At 39.5% G+C, this 16,215-nt stretch overlaps 1 protein-coding gene across 6 annotated transcripts in view; it reads left to right on the plus strand.

The window, feature by feature from the left end:
* Positions 1 to 16,215, plus strand: part of LRRFIP2 (LRR binding FLII interacting protein 2) — a 101,882-nt gene that overhangs the window by 1,140 nt on the left and 84,527 nt on the right. The window lies entirely within an intron of this gene.

Raw genomic sequence — 16,215 nt, forward strand, 5'->3', positions numbered from 1 at the left:
GTCAGGCCTGCTTCTCCTGCCTGTGAAGATCCTGTAGGAAGCAGGAAGACCTAAGGAAACCCACCTTGTTTTCTTTCTTATTGGGGGGGGGGGCGTGCGGGGGGAAGGGGAGTGAGTTGGGGAAGCGGAAAAGTTCAGGTGTTTGCTCTACTTTTTTTTCACTGTGGGAGATACAAATGTCAGGCTGCTGAGATGTGGCTAGAGAAATATTTTATCCTAAACTTTAACTAATTTGTAGCTCATTTTCTTTTGAGTTTCCATTTAATGACTCAGCATTTCTGCCATAAATAGAAAAAAAAAAAAAAACCTGTAGAGTAGGTTAATTGACTAAAAGGTGTGTGAGGATAACAGAGTGGCCATTCCTTTTTTTAAATCACAGTAGGAAGGGAATGTGGATACAGTGATGGCATCAGAGAGGGAGAGGCGCAGGGGATGGATGGATGATTTTCTTAATGTTTAAAATAACATTTTTTTTTCAAGATAACATTTTATTTTGGGGATAAATCTGTTTTTGGAGGAGGCACAGTGTTGCAGATAAGAGTGAGTTGGCTGGGATTTGAGGCTTGCTGTGGTTTGAAAGTCTTGCAGAATTAACCCTGTTTTACCAACATCATCATGTTCTGTTTAGCAAATACACAGATGATGATCTGGTATTCTAGTGATGTAGAGTAAGAATTTTGGAAAGGGTGATTCATATAGGAAGTTAGGTCACTACTTGGTGAATCATTGATTTGGATCTTAAAATTGGAGTAGAGAAAAGCTAGAAGTTTGTTGCTGCCTGTTTTATTAGGTGCCTTCACTCATTTTATAGTAAGTGTTGTATTACACTTTAAGTTTGTTGCAGGATATTTATTGTCATGAAGTGTGGTAAGGAAATAAAAATTGAACTTTTGCAGAAAGTTTGAATGTAGAATTGTTTGTTAGTTCCTAAGTGGATTGTTGTGAGTTTTGCCCATATTTTGCCCAATGTGGAAGAGAAATGAAGGGCTCTAGAAACAACATCAGTGAAAAGGAGAGCTACCATCCTTAAGGTAGGGACAAGTTCACTGAAAGAACCTGCAGTATACGAAATAGTCTTTTGAGTGAAAGGTTTCACCCATTTTGCAAATCTATCCTTAAAAATGTGGAATGAGACTATATATAGTGACTTCTTATTTAAGTTCTGGTATAGAAGAAAGTGTGTAGTGAAGTTGTCATTTATTATTGGAATGAATTCATTTAAAACTAGAAATAACTTTTTATGCTGAAATGTAACTTGATCATTTTGGCTTTTAAAAGTTGTTAAGCAAAATAACTTCGAATCACAGAGTTCTTGATACTCTTAGACTGTTTTCCTTTTCTTCTTTCTGGAATTCAGCTTATTTTACCTTGATTCTCATTTATAAAGAACTTTAGTTATCTGTGATAAAGTAATGGTAAGTTTACCCTGTTGCTCTTGCTGACCAAATTCCTTTAATGCTTTGACTAAATTTTGGCATCTTGTTTCCTAGATTATTGATTCTTAATTCAGAATGTTCTCTAATGCTGCTTTTGATTTTTGTCTAGCCAATAGTGACATAAGAGTTTCAGTTCCCGTGATCAGAGATTCCCCTTTGGAAAATCCCTTGTGGAAACCACCGTCACCATCACTGATGGTCTGGACAGGTAGATATTGAAGAGAAGCCTTCTTAGGTCAGGATTTAAGCATCTCTGTAATGAAAGAAAAAGCGATAGGGAGAATATATTTGACAAAGTAGATTCTTTCTTTCTGAAAACAAAAACAGATCTTTACTAGAAATGAGAGGGAGGGAGCAGTTTATTGTAAAGCTTTTTCTGAATTGCTTACCCTGCTCTTACTGTAAAAAGAAAGAGAATTGATGATGGATAGATTCCCTGCAGTGTGCTGGGAATGTTGATAAGGGTCACTTAAGAGGAAATAAATTCTTCTGTCCTCACCCTAGGATCACTGCACCTACAAAAGTCCCTTTCATAACCTTTTCCTTTTAGATAGTTGCTTTCTCTCTGGAGACTCTGACTGGAGAGATGGTCCTTTAACCAGGAAAACCTACTACCTTGTCTAGTTTGCAAATAATGAATAGACTTTATGACCATCATTTCAGAATTCTTAAACTTCAGAAGGAAGAAATTGAGCAAATTTACTCTGTGAGTAAAATAACTGTCCATTTCCTCCATTTTTCCCTGTAAGATGATAGATAGGACACCTATGGAACTGATTAAAATATTTTTTTTTAATTTACTGATTTTAGAGAGAAAGAAGAAGGGGGACAAAAAGGGGAGGAATATTGATTTGTTGTTCCACCCATTTATGTAGTCATTGGTTGTTTCTTGTATGTGCCCTGACTGGGGATCGAACCCGAAACCTTGGCATATCCAGATGATGCTCTAACAGGCTGAACTCACTGAGCAGGGCAAAATGATTTTCTGTGTGTGTTGCCTATTGCACTTTTAAAACTTACTGGCCTATAATAAATTGGGCCAGATTTAAAAGGAATCAAACAATGGGCTAAAAATTGGGCTTATTATGTTATACTTTTTCATTTGTTCTATTATTTCTGTATTTTGGTGGGGGGACAGAGAGAATTCTAGTCTGTTTTAAAAAATTTAAAAACCCCCCATATATTTGTATTGATTTCAGAGAGGGAAAAGGAGAGAGATAGAAACATCAGTAATGAAACAGAATCATTGATCAGCTACCTACTGCACGCCCCTTACTGGGATCAAGCCCACAACCCTGGCATGTGCCCTGACTGGGAACTGTGACCTCCTGATTCATAGGTTGATGCTCAACCACTGAGCCACACTGGCCAGGCTATTCTATTTCTTGAAGAAACTCTGAGATTTGTTGCATATGCATGCTTTTGTTTTGGTCTAGTGTAGGGACAGCAGTAGATAAGAGTAGGAATGTTTAAGAAGAGGGAAAAAATGGTATACATGGAAGGAGAATGCTCATCATGGATTCAGTAGATTTTTGCAGGACATTTTAAAATTGATAAAACATTTAAAAAGAAAACATTATATAGTGAAAAGGAAAACTCCTTTCTATGCTAAACTTTTCTCACTCCCCCACCCTCTAATCCAAGCAACCACTGTTAATGGTTTCCTATGTACCCTTCTCCGAATTTTCTATTACATATGTAATCACATATGTTTAGGAGAAATGTCCTATTCCTTTCATTCTTATCCTTGATATGTCTTAGAGCTCTTTCTATATTAGTACATATGTCTGATTTTTTAAAAACTTTTTTATTGAATTTATTGGGGTGACATTGGCTAATAAAATTGTATAACTTTTGGGTGTACAATTCTATAATGCAACATCTGTACATTGTATTGTGTGTTCACTACTCTAAGTCAAGTCTCCTTCCATCACCATTTATCCCTATACCCTCTTCTACTTCTGCTGACCCACTTTCCCATCTGATTTTTTAAAAAGACTGGATGTCCTGCCTAATGTAGATGAACCATAATTGATTCATTTTCTATAATTTATTTTGCCATTTCCTATTAATAGGCATTTAGATTGTTTGTAGTTTTATACAAATGCTGCTATAGAGAACAACTCATATATAAGTCTTTGTACTAGTCCATGAGTATGTATATGGAATGTATTTCTGAAAGTGTGATTGCAGTATTGTGAAATCTAAAAGTTTATTTCAATCCTATATTTGGCTTTATTTTATAATAGAAGTTAACTTATTTCTTAACCTTGCAGAGGGAGAAAGGAGCTCTTAATTACTTGTATTACTTATCCTTCTTTCCATTTAAAAAAGACTGTATTTTATAAGACAAAAAAAACTGTATTTTATAAGACAATTTAAAACATTTTAGAGTGACAGGTGGTTAATTCTATTTGTCCTTGTCAGGGTAAATATACTATAGCTTAAGGACTGGTACTGTTATGGACAAAACACTTCATTTATAATTGGTAATAGTTAAATGAATACTTTTTGTAGTAGGTTGATTGTTTTAGAATTTTATGACCAATATCGATTAAAAACATTGTATATAGTTTAACTTCTTGCCCTGCTGAAGTCTGCTACTATGTTATTAGTCATGAGGGAAATAAATAACCCAAGTCTCTTTTTCCTTTATCTTCTTCATCCCAGTGTATTCATAATAAAATAAACCTCTGTGGAGTTTGAGATCTAAAAATCCTTTTGCAAACCAGAGCGCTATTGATGGGTTAATTTCTCAAGGCAGGGGGTAGGCACAGATTCAGTCTTTATTTTGCAGAGTGTTGTGAGCAGGATAAAGGAGGTTTAAAATTTTTAATTCCTATGTTATGTAGCTCACTCATGACTAGAGGAGGAGGTTCAAGAATCTTTGCCCTTTTAACATGAGAGAGACTAGAGAAAAAAAAGTGCTAAGGGGCTAAGGTGTTATGATGAAGTTGGAACTTGTGAGTGGCAGTTTCCCTGGCTGGTGCCCAGGGTCTATTTTGAGGCCTTGTCAAAGCTTGCCTGACGGAACCTACCACATAACTGTAATCTGTCCTGGTCCTGCTGTGAATCCGGAAGGCCCGTGGTTTAGGGAAAGTGGCATCCACAGAAGAGGGAGCCTATAGAGGATATTTGCCTTCAGAAGATTAAGGCTACATTTTGAGGTGAAAATCTGCTTAGCATGCATACCCTAGGATCCAGGGTTTTGCCTTCCTTTTTAAAGGAAAGAGCATGATCAAGGAAAACTAATGAGGAAAGTGTTTTAGAAAAATGTGCACAAGCAAGAGCACAGGACTGTATCAGTATTGATATTACATTCTGGTTCTGAGAGTGTTTGCCAAGAATCAGCCACATGTTTACAACAGGGGGGAAACATTACTATTATTGGCATAGGGAGGCCATGCCCCTAGTTGAAATAGTCTAATTCAGAGACCTTCACACATGTAATTGGGATCAGAAGGACACTGGGAGTGATGAGCTGTTTTGCAGGATTATTTTTAGTTCATACAGAGAGATTAGCTTCTGCCCAAATTCTCATTCTCTTCTTCCCATAGAGCTGTTAACAGTGCAATATCATGAAGTTATCTCTTTAAACACTTGGTTATTATCAGACTAGAGGCCCGGTGCATGAAAATTCATGCACTGGAGGAGAGGTGCAGACTCTCAGCCCAGCCTGCCCCTCTCACAGTCCGGGAGCCCTCAGGGGTGGGAGGCGACCCGGTGATTTGGGAAGGCAACGCCCCTTCACACCTCTGCTGCAGCCACTGCTGGCAGCACAAGCCTCGACCAGCCCTGGTTACCTGAGCCTTGGGCGGCCCTGGGCGGCTGGGTAGCTGCCATCCGAGGTTGGCCTGCACCTCGGGCCGGCCCTGGGGGGCTGGGGAGCTGAGGGGACTGGGGGACTCCGGCAGCAGGCGCGTGGAATGTGAAGGCTGCGCACCTGCCACCCCGGTGGGGCTGTGGGGACTGGGCGCCACCATCTTGTGGCTGTGAGCGCCACCATCTTTGAGGGTGTGGCAGTCAATTAGCATATTCCCTCCTTATTGGCTGTGGGCGTTGCCATCTTTGAGGGTGGGACAGTTGATTAGCATATTCCCTCCCCCCCCATTTTTTATTAAGGTATTATATGTGTACATATCTTTTTTTAAAAAATTTCTTTATTGATTAAGGTATCACATATTTGTCCTCATCCCCCCATTCCCATCCCACCCCCCTCCCCACACATGCCCCCACCCCCCTGTTGTCCTTAACTGCCGGTTAGGCTCATATGCCTGCACACAAGTCCTTTGATTGATCTCCCCCTTTACCCCCACCCTTCCCTATCATCCCCCCAAGGCCCGACAGTCTGATCCATGCCTCCTTGTTTCTGGGTCTGTTCTTGTTCATCAGTCTATGTTGTTCATTATTTCCTCTAGATGAGTGAGATCATGTGCTATTAGAAATACACTTACAAGAACCGAAAATGAGACAAGCAATAATGGTTATGGTGACAGGCAAATGAATCAGTGTGTAGTGAGTTTCTTTCTGGGCCAACAGTTCTTTTGAGACCCAATTTCAATGTCCAACAGTTCCTTATGTGTACATGTCAGCACTGACATTTCAGTTCTGGATGGTGGACAACTGGTGGTAATGCAGGTCCGACTCTGTCTGGTTTGGTCCTGGGCAATCTGCAGTGATGCACAGCTTGCTAACTGCTAGTATGGGAAGGCTACATCAGCGTCTTCCGTCTCTGGACTGCTTCTCTTCTGTCTTCATGGCTGGAGTAGTCCTGTCGATTCCTCTCTTGCTGGAATCCACATGGTCTCGGAGTTGTTTTCTGAAAATATACAAACATATTCTCGACCAAAAGTTAATAAAGGAATATTTTCTATAAATTTGACTGGGGATCCTTTTTCAATTTTTGCCCAAATGATTTTCCTCTGGCTTGTTTTGTCACCTTGTGTGTTTTTCATGGGTGTCTTGCTTTTAGCCTTACAGTTAATTTTCTAAAGTATTAATTTTCTAGATGTAATTTACTTACAGGATATTTTTCCTTACATGATATTCCTCTACTATCCCCTCCTTTTTTTGATTTAAATGTTAGGAGGCTTTTGAAAATTTTATAATGTAGTCTTGATGGCTTTTAAATTTTAATTTTTTGCACTATAATATTACTGTTTTAGGTTCATTATATGGTGCACAATTTTATCATGAGATGAAGTACCAATAAAAATTTTAGTTGACACTTTAGGAACACCTTTTTGTCCAGTACAATTAATTTTTCTAGAATATTCACTTGTTTCAACTAGCCAATTTAAATTTGCCTGAAAACTTGACTACTATTTTACTGTCAAATTTATTACCCTAACAATAATCTTGTTTTACCCTGTAAATATTGGTGGAAGGGATTATTTGCCTTCTTGAGTAGGTCCTGAGCATTCCTGGTGGTAGGCTGGATTTAGATATCATAAACCCACTTCCCCACACCCTGGGTACAAGACAACTCAAACAATTCTTGTTGGAGTGAGAGGGCAGCTGCTGTCGGCCAAGTCTCTCATATTCCGTCTTTATTGGCTGTGGGCACTGCCATCTTTGCGACAGCATGAGGGTCAATTAGCATATTCCCTCTTTATTAGATAGGATGGTAGCTCCCAGCATAGCTGCCTGTACCATGTGCTTCTCATACAAACCTTGGTGTTTTCTATGCTTAGAGAATGAAGCGCTTGAGTTTAAAGTTCTTTAACTGATCTCACTTGTTAGACTAGAAAGCTGTAAAAGAGCTTAGTGCTCCACCCTTTGGACCAAGGTTCATCTCACCACACTTAGCTGTAACCTGTATTGCAGTAAAGGTTGTTTGAGGAGTTTGGCATACAGACTTAGTTTACAGATGCAAAGCCTGCATCCTTTCTTTTGCTTTAGATTAGGTTGTGACTCCAGGAAATTAGTTTTTTCTTGCCCTTAGAAATTTGGTTGGTAGTATTTGATGAAGATGTTTTTAGTATTCAATGTGAGAAGAAAAAATAAACTTTTTTCTGTTTTTTTTTTGGTTGTTGTTTTTTTTTTTCTCCTTCTCTATTCCTATCACCTGGTTTATTCCTGTTATGTTTCTTCCCTGTTTCAGCCTTTTACTCTCACCCTCTTACCCCCCCCCCCCAAAAAAAAAAAAAGAAAGAAAAGAAAAGTGAGGTTAGAGCAGAGCAGAGGTGAGACAGTGAAAAAGAGTTTGGGAAAGCCTCAGAGTACAAGCTTTACTTATACAAAACATGCATATGAGCATGTTTTTATTCTCAGAAGTGGGATATTAAAACCTTTTTAAAAGAATCATAGTTCATCTCGTCCATTGTTTTCACTTTGAGCTCTGTATATCTTGGTTTTCCTTATTATGATTGCCAACATTTTAACTAGTTGTTTGGTTTTTTTTTTCTCTTCTTCACCCAAGGACATGTTCATTGAATTTTAAGAGGCGGGGGAGGGAGAGAGAGATCTTAATTGGTTGCTTCCCCTACACACCCCAAATGGAATCAAAGCCACAAATCCTAGGTATGTGCCCTGACCAGGAATTGAACCTGAGACCTTTCGGTGTATAGGACAACACTCCAACCAATAGAGCCACACAGGCCAGGGCTTAACTACTTTTGCTATAAAATATATCTGCTTTAGGAAACAAATTTAATTTTTTTAAAAAATATGTTTTTATTGATTTTTAGAGAGAGAGGAAGGGAGAGAGAGGAGAGAGAGAGTGAGAGAGAGAGAAATATCTATGAGAGAGTTGCCTTCTGCACACGCCCTACTGGGGATTGAGCCCTGAAACCTGGGCATGTGCCCTGACTTGAAATTCAATTGGTGACCTCTTGGTGCATGGGTGGATGCTCAACCCCTGAACCACATAGGCTGGGCAACAAGTTTAATTTTTAAGTTACTTGTTCTGATCACTTTGTTATTCTTTCAACATCCCCCACTTTTTTAAATGGAAACATTTTACCATCTAGGAGCAATATTTTGGCTCTCTTTTTTCTAAGTTAAAGAGAGTACAGTATACTTACTGTATGCAGAGGATTAGGATGTTTAAATATTTATTTTCCTGTTAAATGGTTTAAACATTATTAATAACAAACAGTACAGTTAGTAAGCATACATGTTGTTGCTTTAAAAAAAAAAAAGTATTTCAGTTAAGTGACCCAAGGATTATAAGACTAAAGAAAGAAATGGGGGGTGGGGGGGAATCAGTTTTGGAGTAGATGTTTCTTCCCCTGTCATGGATATTACTATATCTAAGTGGATGGTCAAGGAATTGAGATAGCCACTGCTCACCTCTGTTACCAAACTCACCTTTTGTTACCCATCCCAAGTTTTTGTTTTTTTTCTTCCCTAAATTGTGGTAAAATATACGTGACTAAATTTACCATTTAAACCATTTTTTTAAATAAATCTTTATTGTTCAGATTATTACAATTGTTTCTCCTTTCCCCCCCCCCATATCTCCCCACCACCCGCTTCCCACCCCCCCTCTGCTCTTACCCCCCCCCCACCGCTGTCCTTATCCATAGGTGTATGATTTTTGTCCAGTCTCTTCCCGTACCCCTCATACAGACACCCCTTTCCCCCTGAGAATTATCAATCCACTCCCATTCTATGCCTCTGATTCTATTAAGTTCACCAGTTTATTCTGTTTCTCAGATTTTTAAGTCACTTGGTTTTTAGGATCACTTGTTGATAGATATGTATTTGTTGTTCATAATATTTATCTTTACTTTTTCTTCTTTTTAAAGAATACCTTTCAGCATTTCATATAATACTGGTTTGGTGGTGATGAACTCCTTTAGCTTTTTCTTATCTGTGAAGCTCTTTATCTGCCCTTCAATTCTGAATGATAACTTTGCTGGGTAGAGTAGTCTTGGTTGTAGGTTCTTGCTATTCATCACTTTGAATATTTCTTGCCATTCCCGTCTGGCTTGCATAGTTTCTGTTGAGAAATCAGCTGACAGTCGTATGGGTGCTCCCTTGTAGGTAACTAACTGTTTTTCTCTTGCTGCTTGTAAGATTCCCTCTTTGTCTTTTGCCCTTGGCTTTTTAATTATGATGTGTCTTGGTGTGGTCCTCTTTGGATTCCTCTTGTTTGGGGTTCTGTGCACTTCCTGAACTTGTAAGTCTATTTCTTTCACCAGGTGGGGGAAGTTTTCTGTCATTATTTCTTCAAATAGGTTTTCAGTATCTTGCTCTCTCTCTTCTTCTGGCACCTCAAAAATTCGGATATTGGTACGCTTAAAGCCATCCCAGAGGCTCCTTACGCTATCTTCACACTTTTGGATTCTTCTTTCTTTCTGCCTCTCTGGTTGGGTGTTTTTTGCTTCCTCATATTCCAGATCTTTGGTTTGACTCTTTGGGTACGGTGGTCTACAGTTGAGTGTCTGTATATTCTTTATTTCAGACAGTGTATGCATAATTTCTGACTGGTCCTTTTCCATTTTTTTGGTATTCTCATTTAGGTCCTTGAAGGTCTCTTCAAGTTTCTCAGCGGTTTTTAGAAGATTCTTGAGTAACCTTATAAATGTGGTTCTCGCCGAAACCGGTTTGGCTCAGTGGATAGAGCATCGGCCTGCGGACTCAAGGGTCCCAGGTTCGATTCCGGTCAAGGGCATGTACCTTGGTTGCGGGCACATCCCCAGGTGGGGGGTGTGCAGGAGGCAGCTGATCGATGTTTCTCTCTCATCGATGTTCCTAGCTCTCTATCCTTCTCCCTTCCTCTCTGTAAAAAATCAATAAAATATATTTAAAATAAATAATTGAAAATAAATAAATAAATAAATAAATAAATAAATGTGGTTCTGAACACTGTGTCGTCCAGTAGTTTACTTTCCTCCATCTCTTCTATTCGTGACATACTTCGGTGTCTCCGCATTTTGGCTGCCTCCCTGTGTTGATGGAGTGGCTTTGTGTGGTCAGTGACCTATAGGGGCCGGTAGCTCAGCTTCCCCAATCACCCTAGGTGGTTGCTCTTGGTACACCCCTTTGTGGGCTGAGTGGAAAGTCTTGATGTAGTTAAAAGCCTTGATTGCTGTTGGTACACTGGGAGGAATTGACCTCCAGTCCAATTGGCTGTGAGGACCTGCTGTGTCTATAGCGGAAGAATTGCTGTGCTGGAGACACAGTAGGGCTTTGGTGCTCACTGAGTCTTCCTCTTGAATGTGTCCCTTGTGAGAGTGGTTGAAATCTGGTGTCGTCCACACCGACCACTAGATACCCTAGTGTCCGGATCTCCAATGGGGTGCAGGTCTGAGGCCTCCCAGCAGGAGCTACAGCAAGAGCTACAGTTTTCTCCTCTTTGCTTGGGCGGTTTTGGAGCAGTCTGACTGGAGCTGCAGTTAATTTGGTTGAGCTGCCACAGAACAGGCCATTTATATGTAAAAGTCGCTGTGTGGAGCCTGGGCGGGTTTGTAGAATGTGCGGGGCAGGGTCTCAGGGCGGGGTGGGGTCTCAGGGCGTCACTAGGCTGGGGCGTGGCCAACGGCCATGGCTGCCTTCAGCCGTCTCTGCCTTTCCGCATTTCCAAGTCCCCGTGTCCCGCGCTCCAGCACAGCAAACCCTGATTGCTAGGCGCACCTCTGCAGAAAAGTCACTCTCACTCTCCGACCTGATGGCCGAGAATCCAGCTTCTCCCCGTAGGCGTCTGGGTCCCCCGCTTGTCCCCAGAAACTGGAGTTCAGAGTGATCGGGAGTTTGTCTCCCTTCGGTTTGAAGAAAAGCCGCACGCCCAGTCGCCCGCTGCCAGCCCGCTTCGTGCGCGCCTCCGTACCTCAGCTCTCCAGCGTTTGCGCTTCCTTCTCTTCTTAGTTGTAAATCTACCACTCAGCCAGCTTTCCCGTGCTTCTGGGTGGTAGACGTTTTGTTTTTTAGTTGTATTTTTGAAATTGTTGTGCGAGGCGGCAGTTTAGTTGTTTAACTTTGCCGCTATCTTGGTTTCTCCCTCTATTTAAACCATTTTTAAAAAGTATTCTTTTTTATTGATTTCAGAGAGGAAGGGAGAGGGAGTGAGAGATAGAAACATCAGTGATGAGAGAGAATCATTGATTGGCTGCCTCCTGTACACCCTACACTGAGGATCGATCCCGCAACCCGGCCATGTGTTCTGACTGGAGATCTAACTGACCTCCTGGTTCATAGGTCAATGCTCAACCACTGAGCCACACTGACCAGGCATTTTCTCTTTATTCTTATAAAAAGGAGCCAAGTGTTGGTATTAGGACTTTTATGAGTAAAAGTAAATGCAACTTAAGGGGAACTCATTGCATGTATCTCTGGATTGGAGTGGGACTTGGATTAGCTACTCTCACAGCTGCGCTGTTTGTTAGCTCTGCTCTTCTCTGCAATCATTCCCCGTGAACATTATACTTATATTGCATTATGTCTCCTTGTTGCCTTCTGGTATCTTGCCTACCATTCAGGATATTCGTTTGCCCTTTCTATCTATGGCAGGTTTAAGCTAAACAAAGCTGACCAATAAACATGGCTCCAAAGAGGGAAAATGCTAACATTTTCCTTTCTCTTATAAAAACTAGAGGCTTGGTGTACAACATTCGCAGTCTGGGACCCCTTGGGGGATGTCCGCCTGCTGGCTTAGGCCCAGGGGGATCGGGCCTAAGCCGGCAGGCGGACATCCCTCCTTCAGTCCCGGGTTCTTGCAGTCCGGGACCCCTCGCTCCTTACCGGATTCTGGCTGAGCGGCGCTCCCCCTGTGGGAGCACACTGTCCATCAGGGGGCAGTTCCTGCATTGAGCGTCGGCTCCCTGATGGTCAGTGCATGTCATGGTGACCGGTCGTTCCACCATTTGGTTGATTTGCATATTAGGGTTTTATTATATAGGATTATTTTCTCATATAAAAATATCTTGGGTCACTATTATTTTTTTTCCAGTGAGTGAGCTACAGGGGTGGAAGGAATGATAGAGGTCTTCAGGGAAACCTGAAAATTTCAAATAATTTTTCTCTGATAATAAAAACATGTAGTCTTAAAAATTGATGTGTTTTTTTTCCAGAACTTTGAGGACATTAGTGGTTGCTTTTTTGTTATAATTTGACCTTTTGATTTGAGTCAGATTTTTAATTTTAAAGTTTAATTCAATGGTGTTTATTCTGTTTAAAATTAGCAATGTGTTTTTCATTTACTTAGAATTTCATTATGTCTCTAAGAGTGATGGTTAATGTTAAATCTGGTAGAAAATTATGGTGACCAACATAAATTTTTAGTCCTATTTTGTTTATTGAAAACCAAAAAATATTGTGGAATGAAATTAAGAAAATATTTTTTATTGCAGTTCTCAGTTCCTGTGCCTCTTGTTTACTTAGTTGTCTACCTTTTCATCCAGTTCCTTTCCCCACCCCACCCCCAACACTTCATTATAAAAATTTTCAAACACACAGAAAAGTTGAAAGAATTCTGTGAACATGCATGTACCTGCTATCTGGATTCCACAATAATGTTTTATTATACTTTATCACCTATCTATACTCTATATCCATTTCTCTTATCTATCCGTTATTTCCACTTTTTTGGATGCATTTCAAAATAAGCAGCAGATATCAGTACACTTCAACCCTAAATATTTCAGTATGTGCTTCATTGACTAAAGTTCAGTATTTGCTTAGAGGTCTTTTTCTTTTGAAGTAAAAATTGCATAGATTGGCCAGGTATTTAATTTACACCAAGTCCCGATACACCAAGGTTGCAAGTTCGATCCCCAGTCAAGGCACATACAAGAATCCATCAATGAATGCATAAATAAGTGGAACAACAAATTGATGTTTCTCTTTCTCAAATAAATAAATATTTTTAAAAATTACATAGAAAGGTATGCATAGATCTTAAGTGTACTATTTAATGACCTCTATCTTCTATTTCCTTCTAAGTCAAGTATTCCAATAAAGCTATTAATAACACCCATTGTAAGGTCACAGTCCCAAAACTTGTGTATTCATTTAGATTTTCAAAAATAGACTGAAGACCACAAAGTACCTTAAAAAATTTTTAATTTCATTATGTAAATATACTGAATAGTATAATGATTATACTATAGGCATTTGTATTTTTTAAAGGCATTTTTATTTTTTCCAGATTGTTCCATGCTTTAGCAAAATTTCTTACCATGGCTAATGATATCATATAATGCATGCAGTAGGAAATATCTTAAAGATACTTTTGGTTAGTTAAAAGTATGAAATTGAAAAGAAAGGCAAGGATTGCTCTTTCATCAACTTCATAAACTAAATATGTAAAAAAGGTAGTTAATTCAAGATACTTTAAACAATTATGGTGCTTTAAAAGTTTATTAAGTGGTTGCACTTAATGCCTTTGAGCCTCACATTAACCATGTTAAATAGTTGGACAGTTTCTGCTCTACAGATGAAGAAACCAAGGCTCAGGCAGTAGGAAGGACAGTACAGCAGTTGCTTGTGCAATCAGATGAACTCACGTCCTCTCACTTGAAATCCTGTCCAGTGGGAACAACTGCAGTCACACTGCCTTTAGTTCAGGTGCCATTCCAGATACCGTGAATTGCTTATGAATAACTACCAAGTGTTTCATTGTGCAGACCAGAGTTATCTGTAATGACAACTCTGATGCAGAGACTTACCATGCCAATGTTTTGAGTTCTCCATGATGAAATGCTTAGATATAAGGGAACTGCAACTATCAGTATCCAGGCAGAACTAAGTGTGCTGTATTTAGAATGTGACATACTGACATTACATACACATTCCGTTCTCACAAAAGGGAACAATCTCATGATTGAAGTGCCACTTAATGTGGCAAAATGCCTGTTTTTCAGAAATGTGTTATATGAGAAGATCATTGGGGAAGAGAAAGCCTTCCTGATGTATCTGTCTGTTTTGGAAGGTTTATATTCCACAACATTCTGAAGGTACTTCCCTTCTTTCCCTTAGATAGACCAATACGTAATGACAAAACCATCTGGAGAAAATCAGCTTGACATTGTCTGGGTAAAGGACTTGACAAAATGCAGGCCGTTTTGTTTTTGTTGGTGTAAAGGTTTAGCTCTTGGTGTAGTGGATACCACTAAGGAAAAACTGGGCGAGAGTAGCATGGCTCCTCAGGAAAGTGTTCTTTGGGATAGAAGCTTACTGCAAGTCCTTTTAGGATAAGAAACAGAAATAACATATTTGAGTCTTTATCCTTATTTTTATCATTTTGTTGAAAAGCAGTTTTCCATTGCCTATGCCAGAGATATTTCTTTGAAGGTTTTCCCCTATCACTGATGTGGAATGTTTTGGAGTTATTAGAAGATAGATTGCATAGGAGCTGAAAACCTTTAAAGATGCCCGCCTACAGAGTACAAATAATATAATTCTTCAAAAGCACTCGATTGTTTTATTTTAATTTTATATTTTATTGATTTCAAAGAGGAAGGGAGGGGGAGAGAGAAACAGACATCAATGATGAGAGAGAATCATCTATCGGTTGCATCCTGCATGCCCCACACTGGGGATCGAGCCTCCAATCCTGACTGTGTCTGGGAATTGAACCATGACCTTCTGGTTTGTAGGTCAACCATGGAGCCATATTGGCCGGCAGCACTAGATTGTTTTTATTAAATAAGTAATGGTTGGTCTGCCTCTTATGCAGCTGAAAAAGGTGACAGGACCTGGCCAATCACATAAAAACCTAGATACCCTCTGTAGATAGGACAAGGAAGACAGGCAAGAACTTGTTCCCATTTCCTATTTATCCTCTGCAACTGTCCCTTCTTTTTGTCATCTTACTCTCCGGACTAGTTAGCCTGAAGCTTGTTAAAACAGTTTTGTTTTGAGGCATTTTTAAGAAAAGATAATTTAAAAAATTTTAGAGTTAGAGAGCGAGAGAGAGAGAGAGAGAGAGAGAGATTTGTTCCTCTTATTTATGTATTCATTTGTTGATTCTTGTATGTTCCCTGACCTGGGATCGAACCTGAAACCTTGGCATATCAGGACTGCTCTAAACAACTAAGCTACCCAGCCAGGGCCAAGATAATTCTTTATGTAAATCTGTGTGCTAGGAATATCCTGGCAGGTCTAAAGTCTAAGGCAGTGTTAGTTAAGAAAGAAGCAAAATGGATTCTGGGGAAAGAGGAGAAAGAAGTGTATTCAAAAGTGTACCACCAGCATTGGCTTCAGGTAGTGTGCTTAGCTGTATAGTATATTCTGCCTAATTTGGTTGTGATCCACTTTGAGGCCAGTTTATTCTTTGAGCCTTGGATTTGAATGTTTTAATTTTTTAAAAATGCATGTATCTTTCTCCAGTGCTATTGAAATTTTAGAGAATCAAAAAAAAGGATAAAACCCCCACAACATCCATAATCCTATCATCCTAATGAAACCACTGTTGCACATACTTTCAGCAACATCTTTTTTCTTCTGTAGTTATTTTGTGTGTCTAGAATTAGAAAATGCCTACATTTTTGTCTCATGCTTCTGTGAAATGTCTTTCAGTGTGTCCTTGAAAGCTGGCTGAAGGACAATGATTGGATGATACCCCACAGTATGTTAGCTAAATTGTCATTCTAGTCTGAAAGGGAACTTTGTATTGCCTGCTGCTGTTTTTCTCAGTAGGTGATTAATATTTGTACACCATTACAATTAAGTGATGAACGATCTTTAAAATTATGCTGAGGATGAGGAGGATGGGAGACTAATGAGAAAGTTCTGTGTTTTTCAGAAATTGTCCTGATTAGTAGCTCAGATTTATCAGCTGCTACTTTTAGACATTCATTCTTTTGTTTCCATTTAAATGAGTTCTTTTCTTATA

The sequence above is a fragment of the Eptesicus fuscus genome, chromosome 18 (assembly GCF_027574615.1).
Source record: "Eptesicus fuscus isolate TK198812 chromosome 18, DD_ASM_mEF_20220401, whole genome shotgun sequence".
Taxonomy (NCBI): domain Eukaryota; kingdom Metazoa; phylum Chordata; class Mammalia; order Chiroptera; family Vespertilionidae; genus Eptesicus; species Eptesicus fuscus.